General features: G+C 42.4%; 1 protein-coding gene across 4 annotated transcripts in view; it reads right to left on the bottom strand.

Annotated features, from left to right (window-relative positions):
- The window catches only part of TIAM2 (TIAM Rac1 associated GEF 2), a 329,759-nt gene that overhangs the window by 292,365 nt on the left and 25,609 nt on the right, over nucleotides 1-11,785 (bottom strand). For 2 of the 4 annotated variants that reach the window (XM_075596950.1, XM_075596946.1), the window contains exon 2: nucleotides 11,044-11,141. The exons of the other annotated variants lie outside the window; for them this stretch is intronic. The gene's annotated coding sequence lies outside the window, so the exon portion shown is untranslated. The remainder of the gene's footprint in view (nucleotides 1-11,043; nucleotides 11,142-11,785) is intronic. 4 annotated transcript variants of the gene reach the window in all.

The raw sequence follows: 11,785 nt of genomic DNA, 5'->3' as shown, positions 1-11,785 counted from the left end.
ATTGATAGACCCAACCCACTTCTGGCACAAACTTTTCATTGGAGTTTTGGTTTTAAGTTTGCCAGTGTATATCTAAAATGGAAATGTCTTATGAGCCAATGTACCAGATGCAAACTTTCTTATCATTGACATTACACACACTTGTTTACATAGAAAGTTATGTTTATTGAAAATAATGGCGATATGTTCCAAAGGATGTCCAAAACAATTTAAAATGCATATGAGATAAATATTTCATTTTTCTACTTCTTAGTTATTTATAAACATACCAAATGGGATCCCAGAAAAAAAATGTGGAACCTGATTTTAAGTACATTCGTCCTTCGTGTACTTTGCTGAATGATTCGGCACTTGTTTCCTTGATGCATGTCGCCTTGTGTCCGATCATTCCGTCTGCTGGGGATGATCACACATCGCCCAGCAGACAGAGGCGCGGACACGCGCACGCTGCATCGAGAAGTCCCCAGTGTGAACACCTACATTCATGGTTTTGAGCATTGTATTATATATACACTGTATTATATATACACTGAAGGGGCCGATCATGTTTTGTCATCAAAAAATAAAAGAAAACAGACTGCTCAGGACTGAGGAAAATAGTTAATTAGGTGCTACACTATTGAGATAGAAATTCAATAAAGATGCACAGAGTGGGAAGAGATCCAAGGATACCTCTCATAGTGTGCACACCAAATAGTTGTGATAAATCAAAAGTGCATGTGGAATGAATGTGGGTAAATATAATATTTAATGAAAAAAATAATAATGCAACTTTAAAAATGGAGGGTGCAGGGGGAGGGGAAGGGGAGTAAGCTAAATTACCTGCTCAGGTAGTCACACTACTCCCAGACTATCGAGGAAAATGGGGAGTAGAGTAATCCGTGCTGCAGTACGTGGTATATTAGCCCAGAGGTGTGCAAACTGTGGGGCGCAACATTTTCTAGGGGGGAGGGGTGCTTACAGAGGCCCCACGCTCTTCCCTACAACATTTAAATTAAATGTTGTAGGGAGCGCGCGAGGCCTCTGTAAGTCCCTTACGTTGTCTCCGTCGGCTTCTGGTGACACAGTGCCATGGCAATGCGGTGTCAAATGACGACACAGGGTCACATGACGTTGTGACATCAGAAAACGCAGGAGAAAAGATAAGGGGAGGGATGCGAGCAGGGGGACCAGACAAAAAAGTTTGCACACCCCTGTATTAGCCTATAGTACTATATTACTAAAGACTGCAAGACAATTGTGTCTTAAAAGCGATAAGTAACACTGTGTTGCCAGTCTCTGTAACAAAGTACTAATTGTTCCCAAAACCTGGGTTAAACGTTCTAATAAGAGCTCAAGTGCTCAGGATCAAGCAGATGAGCTGTATAATGAGATGTAATGCTAACACAGCTGATAAGGAACATCCGGCTTCTATAGTGAGAGATAATTATTTGCATTTAGAATGGAGATGGCTACTAAACATAGTTCTCAAATATAGTTATAGCTCAACAAACAAATGGATATACAGTGTATATAAACAACTAATAAGCTAATCCCTGATTCCTCCCTGTGGCGGTTTCCAACCCTGGGGGGAAAAAAGTGCTAATAGCAGCTCAAGTGCTCAGAATCTACAGATCAGATGTACTAACACATACTGTATGTACCGCTGAAGTGTAATGTAATACTAACTGCAATATACTCTGCTAGTATGGTAAGCAAGTAACAAAGCTAATAATGCTAAACGATCAGGTAGATATATACTGCATCATACTGTTAGTGAACTGAAAGCACCTCGTGGAGGAGAGAGACGCGATACACCGCCGTGCAGACACAGTGAAGGCTGGTCATTTTTGACAAAGGCCATTTGGCTGAAACGCGTCAAAGTGTGCTAGCTCTACACTGGTAGCAATAAAGTTTTTTTGAAAGTCACTTGACCAGCCTTCACTGTGTCTGCACGGCGGTGCATCGCGTCTCTCTCCTCCACGAGGTGCTTTCCCTTCACTTGCTGTTCCCGGTCGCACGCCGGGTTGCTGGATCAGCTGCACGCTACAACACCGCCGGTCATAGACCGCCCTCACGACGGACGAGTCGTTCGAGGGTTGGCGGTGCTACAGGTCAAGATATCTGCTACGGGCACAGCATCAACAGCTAGACCAGGGTGAGTCTCACAACATTTACATTATAGTGCTCTTGGGGAGCCAAATTATTGTTAGAGACCTTATCATCCGGTTAGCTTTGCCCTATACCCACAATATATACTTTGGAATAGCACTTTTACAGCAATTGTATATATACTTCTTGAGCACCTAATTGGTTCATTCGTGTACCTGTTTTTTCTGTTAGTGAACTGATCTCCACTATCGCGGTTCCCAAGCCCGGGATACAAATGCTAGTAAGAGTTGAAGTGCTCAGGATCTACAGATCAGAGTGTAAAAGCACACTGAAGTGAACAAACTACCGGCAACTCACTGCAATGAACTCTGCTAATGTAGTGAACAAAGAACAGCGCTGCTAATACGAAATCACGAAGAGCGAGACTGCAGCACCCTGGGAAGCTCACAGACCTCCATTCCACCTAAGCTCCACCCTGTGTGACGTCTGACGTCACACTATCAATTCCCCAATGTTTCATTCCGTCAGCAACTTTCTCAAGGGCAGATATTGACGCGATGTCCATCCCGGGTTTAAATACCCTGTAGTTGCCTAGGAACCATGATACATCACTGTGTTGGGGAAATGATCGTGTGATCGGGTGGAGCTTAGCTGGAGCGGTGGTGTGTGAGCTTCCTAGTGTGCTGCAGATCATTAAGTACAGATCAAATAAATAACAATGAAATCACAGAATCCTTTTACTAGCGTTTTGATTCTTTCAGACTAACAATCAAAGCAGTATATTTATGAAGATTGCTGACTGAGGGGGGAAATGTAATTTAATGTCTTACATATTTGTTTTTCTTCACCTGAGAAGTGTTTTTAATATATATTGCGTTTTTAATTAATTCTGAAGATCTTGGGCAGTGATTTGTTGGAAGTTGAATTTATCCAACTTAGAGTCTGACTTTATTAAGTTTTTTTCACAAGACCAACAAATAATTTTTAGGCTTCAAATACAGAAAAACTGTGTTAGGGCTGCAAAAAATTAGCACCACAAATTCTGTTAAAAACCTATATAAATTCTGAGTGAAAGCGGTGTGAAAATACTGACAATAAGGTAAGTATTGTATACATGATCTATTGTATGATGATCCTGACCAGATCAATAAATTTACTAATGCTCCTTCAAATTAGATTTATTTGTTTAACTTTAAGTAGCCCCAGCACAAAGGTTTATCAGCTCTCTCATGGTGATCCCCGATTGTTTCCTGACCCTGTGAGAATTCCAGTGAAATATCCACATGTAAGCTTATTACACACCTTTTTCTGCTCAGCCTGGGTTATAGACGTGCAGAACCAGTAACGCTAGTCACAGACAACATTACACACTAGTGGTTTAACAGTTTAAAGCAGCAATACTGTACTACATTCCCACTTAATTTTTTTTATTTGTATTTGTAAAGCATGTGACAATGTATAATTCTACATTCTTACCTAAGTTGGCATTCGTTTGGTGCTCCAGTTCAGTTTAACTCAGCAGCTACAATGTATCCTTATATTACTAAGGTAAATTAGCCATTGTTACAGTTTGCAACGCAAACTGCTGGGAATATTGGCAACAAATTATCAACAACAGGAAAGTATAGCAAAGATCTTGCACTGCTGGGGAAGTGGACTAAAACCTGCTATAGAAATCAAAGAATGCTTTAAGCCTGGGTCCCGCTACATCCGACGGCGCGCGCGTCACTCACCAGACCTGAGTTCCTCCTGAGCCGGCCCCAGTCCCTCCTCGATGCAAGGCTCGCTGCGCACTGTGACGCGTCAGCCAGCAGGGGATACACGAGGATCGTGATCCCAGGCGGCGACGTGTCACGTGGTGCGGCAGGGAGCCAATGAGGAGGGGAGGAGGGGAGCTGTCTAGAGCTACAGGGGGGGGGGGGGTCTGAGTGTATATGTTTGTGGCTATGTGCACCCACGCCTGCGATTCAAAATCTGCACTGCACAAGTATGGCAGCATTCCCCCCCCCTCCCTCTCTCCGTTGCCCGGCTTGCAGGATGCGCGTGCTGGGGAGGTTGCGGCCAGCTCCGGCTGTGTGTGTATGTATATGTTCGGGGGTATGGGGGGGAGCAGCAGAGGGCATATGTGGGGGCTCGCTGCACCCTCTTGCAGCCCGGGAGACCCCCGCTGCAGCCCTCCGCTCGAACCACGCCCCCCCCTCCCGCTCCAGCTCGCTACGGGCCGCAGGTAGCGGTCAATTGCTTCTCAACGCGCCTCCTGCATGCAGTGCGGCCGCGCTGACTGAGGCAGCGGGGCCTTAGCCTACAAGAATCTGCAGACCAAACAATACCCTACATGTGTGTTTTTGTAATAAATCAATTCGGTACTATGAGAAAATACTTGTAGCATTTTTTTTTTAAAAATTCAGAATTACATTTTGTATGTATTATAATGTAACAAGCATTTTTTGTTTATTTAGCAACAATTTACAAAGTCACATCCCCTTTCTCTTCTGAAACAGGCTCTGGCATACCCCTTTTTGAGCCTTGTCCTCTCTCTAGCAGTGCACCAATTGTATCTATTGACTGCTTGGTCACATGATCTTCCCCACAGAACTTTGTCATATTAATATGCAAATGCGTTCCACTGAATGCAGAATACTCCCCTGCAGCCATTTAGTGAACCCCCAAGCCGTATCTTCGCTGATTGATCAGAGGAGAATGGATCATTCGGCAACATGACTAATTACTTATCATTGTGTGGATTGTATTGATGCTTATATTAAAGGGGGGGGGACCAGCATTTTTTTGAAAAATGCAGCTTCGACTGCTCCTTTAAAACTCATTAAGAATTACATAGTTACAGTTACCTGGTAGATGAGGTTGAAAAAAGACATATGTCCATATAGTACAACCTATGTCAAATTTAGACTACAGATACTTATCCTATATTTGTATTTACAGTATATTGATCAAGAAGTATACAGCGAGATGTGTGTTACCTCGCTCAAACCCCCCAAAAAATTGTGTAAGGTCGCGTGCTGCAAAGGAGTGGGTAGAGTAAATTGAATGAAGTGTAGAGAGTACACAAAAGATCCCCATTAGTAGCGCACCACAGACCTGAATAGAATTAAATCATGGTCCTAATGTGCGTCAAGAAAAACAGTTAAAATAATTTTATTACCAATAAATGGATAAAAACGTGAATCCTCCTAATTCTCTAAGTCAGAGAGATGCTATCTACTACCTGTGAAGTGTATGCAGGACCAGTGAGACCTAGATGGCAGAAATGTGTCTGCTATAGTTGCATAGTAGCAAAGTAGGTCCAGACCTTGGAGCAAACTCCTCTTGTGGTGATTGTGGGGGGAGGTATTAATATACCAATTTATTAGCCCAAAAAGAGTAAGAGGAGATGTTCAGTCGTAAAGGTTCTGGTTTTGTATCAGGTACCTAGTGGCTAGCTGCTAATTGATGGCTGCTAGATCAATCCTCCTAAGAGGATACTAGGTATAACTATAGTGAGTATAGGTACCAACTGGTCACTATAGTGCATTCAAAGTATATGAGTATGTACGTTCGCTGTGTACTATATCCTATACCTGTGCCAGTGTGAATGCATATTCAGGGATATGCCTGCACGGTCAAATGTGGATCATAGGATGATATAGCTATCTCGTGTGAATCACCTGTAGGGTAGATACAGACTAGTAATGTCTATTCCCAGCTACTGTAATGATAAATATGATAATAATAATCATGTACAAATAGTTGTATCGCATAGAAGTCCTCGTGCGTCAACCTAGTGGTGGGCTATTAGTGATATTTGCTAGGTAGCTGTTCATATGGTGTATATCACACGGTAAGTACGCTTTGTAATCATAGTGCCATAGATATCGTAAATGGAATTACGGCTGATTTATAATGCTCTGCGGTGTAGTGCTAGAGCCATAGAGAGGCCGTTGCATAGATATCAGTGATCAATTAGAAAGGAACACTTCCCAGCCGTTCTGATGGAACAGTTGGTTGATATACTGCATAAGGCGGAATCTGCACGAGTGATCCTTTGTGTTCTTTGTGTACCATATGCTGGTATACAAAGTGGCTTGCAACGTATCGCTATAGTTATCGCGAGAACACGTGGTGGCTCAGTACATCAGTCGGCTTCTGCTGTGTATTGGTATATATGCATGCTGAGCACAGGTAGGTCCCTGTTGTATATTATGATTTTATTGTTGCAGGAGCCTTGAGAGTAACAGTGCAACTCTCGCGAGAACACATGGAGGTCTCGTGTATCGATCGGCGTCGGCCGTCAGATACACCTCATCGTGGCTCACCGGAATGAACGACACGGTGAGTGTAACCAGCAATAACAATGGTATCTATGGTCAAAGATGGTAGGAGAGATCAGGTATGCGTGAACATATAAGGCACTCTATTCCGGTAGGTACTATGTACTGACAATCGTGCGAACAGTTAAACTTATAGAATGCATAAACTCCTCAGGTAGAGGCATGGATGAAAACATCAAAGTGACACCATAACGGCTAAAAACCAGATGTACGTTTCGTCGCCTTGAGCGACTTCTTCCGGGGTGGGCGTAGACGCGTCTCTGTCGGCCCCTTTATACGTGCTCGTTGCCGTAGCAACCCTAGGACGCTAGTAGTACCCCGAGATGGTGGTGGTGGCGCTTAGGTACTGCATGTGGCAGTGTTGTGTGTTTGAGATGCACATAAAGAACCTGAGCTGTTGAATCACAGATAATTGCTGTAGAATAGGTGTCACCAGGAACCTAAAGAAATGTCGGTGATAATTGATAATTGATAACAGAGAATGTTAGTGGCATGGCATTTCATCATAGGATGGTGTATCGACTCAGTATTTATAAGAAATGTGTATAAACGAATCCTTCATTAAGGCCAGATGGATAATGGGTGTTTAATAGGTATATCCATCTGGCCTCACATTGTAGCAGTTTTTGATCCCAATTGCCTTTGCGTATACTTGGTGCAATGTGGTCAATACCCTGGAAACTGAGGGTACTGCTATCCCCACCATGTATACCGCGCACATGTCTGGAGACTGGGGTGTCTAGGGAATTTCTGACGGAGACCAGGTGTTCTAAGACTCTCTTCCTGAGTTCACGTTTGGTTTTGCCAACGTACCTCATGCCACAGGAGCAAGTGATCAAATAAATTACTCCTGTGCTTTTGCAATTGATGAAGGTTTTGACACGGTAGGTCTTCGTTTTTTGTGTGTTTGTGAAGGTTGAACTTTCCTTCATAAACTCACAGGCCTTACAATGGTGGCATTTGAAAAAGCCTTTCATTGAAAGCCATGTTTTTTGATTTCTATTTCTCGTGAAATGGCTGTGTACCAAGTGGTCCCGCATGTTTTTGGAGCGTCTCCAAACAATGGATGGGTGTTCTTAAAGAACTTTTTTGAGATCTTCGGCACAAGTGAGTATGTGCCAGTGTTTTTTTAGGATACAGTTGATGTCATGCCATTGGCCACTGTAGAAGGGAGATAGTGGAAGTGATTCTGACAGATAACGTTACAGGGGGGAAGAGAGTTCAAGATAACTCGTTATCTTGTTTGCTTACTTGAATACATCTTATTTCTTTGGTACCATCGGGTTTGGGTTTATCTTTGAGGAGGTCTGGTCTGGATGTATTTACTGCTCTATGATAGGCTTGCTTAAGTTGGGTATTGGAGTATCCCCGTGCTAGGAAGTTATCTTTCATTTCCTTTGCTTGTATCTTGAATGTTGCCAGATCGGAGCAGTTTCTTCTTATCCGGAGATATTGACCAGTGGGGATGCCTCTAATCAGAGGTTTTGGGTGGAAGCTGTCTGCTAGAAGATAGATGTTGGTAGCTGTTTTCTTTTTATAATTGCAGGTGGAGAGATAACCATTTTCTTCGTGATTGTTAAATCCAAAAAGAAAATGCTTGTGTTGCTGATCTCAGAGGTCAATTTGAGATTGTGGTAATTTGCGTTGAGGAGATTAAGGAATGTATCTAGCTCCTGTCTACTGCCATGCCATAGCAACATGATGTCATCAATATATCTAAGCCATATGTCAATATGTTCGGTATATTGTGACATCGCTTCAGAAAATACGCTAACCTCGTCCCACCATCCTAGGTAGAGGTTAGCGTATGTTGGGTCACAGGTGGTGCCCATGGCTGTCCCCTGTATCTGCAAGTAGTATTTACAGTTGAAAAGAAAATAATTATGCTCATGGATAAATTCAAGGAGTAATAGAACAAATGAGTTATGTTCTGTGAAGAATGAACTTCTGGTGGAAAGGAAATGTTTAACTGCCCAAAGACCAACCTCGTGCTGGATACTAGTATAGAGGGACTCTACATCAAAACTGACTAATAGAGTCTCTGACTTAGAGAATTAGGAGGATTCACGTTTTTATCCATTTATTTGTAATAAAATTATTTTAACTGTTTGTCTTGATGCACATTAGGACCATGATTTAATTCTACTCAGGTCTGCGGTGCGCTACTAATGGGGATCTTTTGTGTACTCTGTACACTTCATTCAATTTATTGATCAAGAAGCCCAGTGAAATATCATCTAATGATATCATAAGGGGAAAAATAAATTCCTTTCTGATTCCAAATATTGGCAATCAGATTACTCCCTGGATCAACATCCTTCCCATGTTTACTTCTTTTTTTTTCTTTAACTTATTTGGTATATCCCTGTATACATCTCCTTTCTAAAAAGATGTCCAATCTGCCATCACAGTCTCCATGGGTAATGAATTCCACATTGTAACTGCCCTTACTGTAAAGAACCCTTTCCTTTGTTGCTGGTGAAATCTCCTTTCCTTCAACTTTAAGGCTACGGCCCCAGTGTTCATGGCTGCACGCGCACCGGAGTGCCTGGTGGCGCGTGCACCGTTTCAGCCGCAACCTGTGGTCTGCGGCTCTACTTGAAATGAAGAGCAGAAGATCCGACGGGGGTGTGTGGCCATGAAATCACGTGGCTGGTTCGCCCTCATTGGATGAACCGCTGCCGTGACGTGGCCAATGCTCGGCCGCAGCGCCAAAATACAAAAATCTTGACTTTGGCCAAGGTGGTCGCGCATCACGCCTTGTGTGCGCACACACACATGCCGACTGGGGCCTGTCCCATAGAGGGCTTTTCCTTGTGTGTGCCCGTACGCCGTCGTGCGTGCAGCCGTGGCCACTGGGGACCTAGCCTAAGGGATAACTGTGAGAGATGTGTGCAGAGGTTCATATAATGGAGACTGATAAGGATGAAATTATATCCAGGAAAAACATACAAAAACAACAAAATAACAAACCCCTATCCCTTTATAAGGGCTAACTTACTTCCCTCAGAACCTATCTGCAGGTCTGGAGGGATATTCCCATTACTAGCCTATCACCCCAAAGTCTCAGGAGGTACCTTAAGCAGGTGGCCCTCCATGTCAGTCTCTGGCAAGTTCCTGGGTCCCCTGTATCCAAGAAATATAGGTCTCTGGGTGTCTTGATCTCAGCACACCTTTGTGCTCAAGACAGTGTCTGTGTGTAGGCTTCTCTCGTCTACTTCTGTCAGCCCAAATGTGAGCTAAGGAATCTCTCTCCTGTGTCTCACATGAGGCTTTTTACAGAGCTCTCATTAGTCCAGGTGAAGATTAGTTAATTGAGTGGCAGCAATCAACTGTCTCTCTGCTGGATTCTCAGAGCGCTGAGGCTGCTTTATTTAAACCGGGATAAGTCCCTGTTACAATGACCCTGTGTCGTTTGTACTGCCCTTGTGCTGAATAGTTCTTTTGAAAGCTCCATGTATTGTCCCCGAATATATTTGTATATAGTTATAACCCATCTTAAAAAACCTCTTTTCGAATTACGCAAATCTAATTTAGCTAGCCTCTTCTCATAAGTCTAATTATCCATCCCCTTTATTAATTTAGTGTCTCGTCTCTGCACTTTTTCTACTTCCAAAATATCTTTTTATGGAGTGGTGCCCAAAACTGTACTCCATATTAAAGGTGTGTTCTTATTAATGCTTTATAGATGGGCATACATATGCTTACTTCCCTTCCATGCTTCCCTGTTTAATGCAAGATAAGATCTTGTTTGCCTTTGCAGCTACTGCATGACATTGGGCACTACTGCTAAGCCTGCTGTCTACCAGCACTCCTAAATCCTGCGCCATCAAGGATTCGCCTACATTTTCCCCATTTAATTTGTAAATTGCCTTTTTCCCAAATACATAACCTTACATGTATCTGTATTAAACCTCATCTGCCATTTTTCTGCCCAAGTTTCCAGTCAATCCAAGTCCTTCTGGAGAGAAATTACATCCTGCTCTGATTCTTCTACCTTACAGAATTTAGGGGCCTATGCTATAAGCAGCCATAAAAAAATGTATAAATCGCCAACCCGGTAACATGACGCAGGACATTTACATGCATAGGAGATACCGGCACCCTATAACGGGGCTTGTATCTCGGGAAGCAGGGGATCCCCTGATCTCATGTCAACGCGATTCTGCTCCGGAGACCCCCTGCTCATCTACATTAGTAAGACTTTTTAATTAATTACCTCGGGTGGGGATATAGTTCTCACAATCTGATTGGCTGAAGTACCATGTGACGGCAGCCATGTTGGATTTTGTGACGTCATGTTAAAGGGAAATGAAGCACAGCCATTCTGATTGGCTGGCTTCAGTCCCTTTACATGACGTCACATAAAAAAAAAAGGGCACATGGTTTTCACAGCCAATCAGATGGCGTGTGAACCATTTGCCGCCCAAATGTGACATCACAGGCTATATTTAAGGCCGGGACGTCTCATTTGAGCTCAAGAAGCTGACGGGTCAACATCGTGGATTTAACATGGGGTTATTGGATTAACAGATGAAGACAGAAGATAAAGAAAATAAAGAAATAATCACAGATGAAGAAAGAAGAAGATGAGAGAAGATTAAAGAAAGAAGAATTTGGTTACCTGTTCCGGATCTTCACGGTGGATGGCGTTGGATTGAGTTTCATGACGTCATGGTATGTGAGCTTGCTGATTCCCCAGGATTCGGAGTGCCAATGCTTCTAAACGTAAGATAAATATTAAATGTATGTACTTTTATTTTTACAGGTTTTTTGATTGGATTTTTTTTTTAATGTTTTTTATTGCCTATTGACTGCTAATGTATTAATCTGTGCCTGTTTAGGGTACAGATGAATACAGTGAACGAATTTTTGGCCAAATGCATTTCTTCTATTGACTGTTATATTCTCTATTTCTGGTTATTGTTTAGATTAAATTGGACCGATTGGTTAACGTTTTTATAAATTGTTGTATTTTGTTAGCAACTGGTTTTCATTTATGTGTTGCCCAGTGGTTGTATTAATTAATTGTTGTGTTGGTTACTGCTTTTATGTATTAAATGTATTGTTTGGCTAGTGGTATGATTTATGTAATTGATTGCCTAGTGGTTTTAATGATTTAATTGAATGCCTAGTGGTTTTATTTCTTTAATTGATTTGCTAGTGGTTTTATTTGGCTAATTGATTGGGTGGCTAGTGCTTAAAATTTTTGATTTTGTGGGTTTAGGTATTTGTTGTATATGTTTGATTATTGTGTATTTTGGACATTTATGCTTTTGTATTAGGGTGACCATTGACTGCTATAGTAGCTTATCATGCCCATATTATATGGGTATGATGTACTACTATGCCACTCAATGGGTACA

This window comes from Ascaphus truei, chromosome 4 (assembly GCF_040206685.1).
Source record: "Ascaphus truei isolate aAscTru1 chromosome 4, aAscTru1.hap1, whole genome shotgun sequence".
Lineage (NCBI taxonomy): Eukaryota > Metazoa > Chordata > Amphibia > Anura > Ascaphidae > Ascaphus > Ascaphus truei.
The sequence above is the reverse complement of the archived record's forward strand: the minus strand, read 5'-3'. Positions and strand labels throughout refer to the sequence as shown.